Source organism: Schistocerca gregaria, unplaced genomic scaffold, assembly GCF_023897955.1.
Source record: "Schistocerca gregaria isolate iqSchGreg1 unplaced genomic scaffold, iqSchGreg1.2 ptg000420l, whole genome shotgun sequence".
NCBI lineage: Eukaryota > Metazoa > Arthropoda > Insecta > Orthoptera > Acrididae > Schistocerca > Schistocerca gregaria.
Genome location: NW_026061851.1, coordinates 992,087 through 992,741, shown reverse-complemented (window position 1 = coordinate 992,741; position 655 = coordinate 992,087). Strand labels below are relative to the sequence as shown.

General features: G+C 47.9%; 1 non-coding gene across 1 annotated transcript; it reads left to right on the top strand.

Annotated features, from left to right (window-relative positions):
* Positions 1 to 246: 246 nt before the first annotated feature.
* On the top strand, positions 247 to 318 carry Trnai-aau (transfer RNA isoleucine (anticodon AAU)). The gene has a single exon. It is a non-coding gene; the product is annotated as a tRNA-Ile (tRNA).
* The last annotated feature ends 337 nt before the right edge of the window (positions 319 to 655 follow it).

The window sequence follows — 655 nt, the reverse complement described above, 5'->3', positions numbered from 1 at the left end:
TCTGTCAGTCGCAAGGAAACTGTATTTGAAGGTGAAGGTGATTTTGTAGACATGTGTGAAAGACATGTTCTGAAAAGCAAGTGTTGTGGTTTGGAGAGCACATCGGTTACGTGTCAGATGTGTAGCCAAGCAGTAATTTGTCGCCATAGCTGCAAATATTAGCCGGTAATATGAAGTGTCGTCAGCCTAAGTCTGATGGTGCAGACGACCGTAAGGACGAAGTACCCAAGAGTACCGCTAGGCCGCGCCTCTTTAGCTCAGTGGTAGAGCACTGGTCTAATAAACCAGGGGTCGTAAGTTCCATCCTTACAGGAGAAAGATGAATTTTGGAAATCAGTTGCGCGTCGTGGCCGTATAGCAAACAGTACCTGTGATGACGAACAATTAGCGACAGGCGTTTTTTTAAAATTTACTCTCAGATGTGATTAAGGCGAATGGCGCAGATAAAGCATTTGCCAAAGCGGTACAGCATAAGGTGGGACGAGGCAGTCTGAATTACATTTTATAGATGTATTTCTCACATATCTCAGAGTCTCTCGCGATCTTCGTCGTCGTCGTCGTCGTCGTCGTCGTCGTCGTCGCCGCCGCCGCTTCTGCAGAAGTAGCAAATGGCCATCGTAGCAAATGCGGCGAGGGACGCCCTGCCTTCGATTCG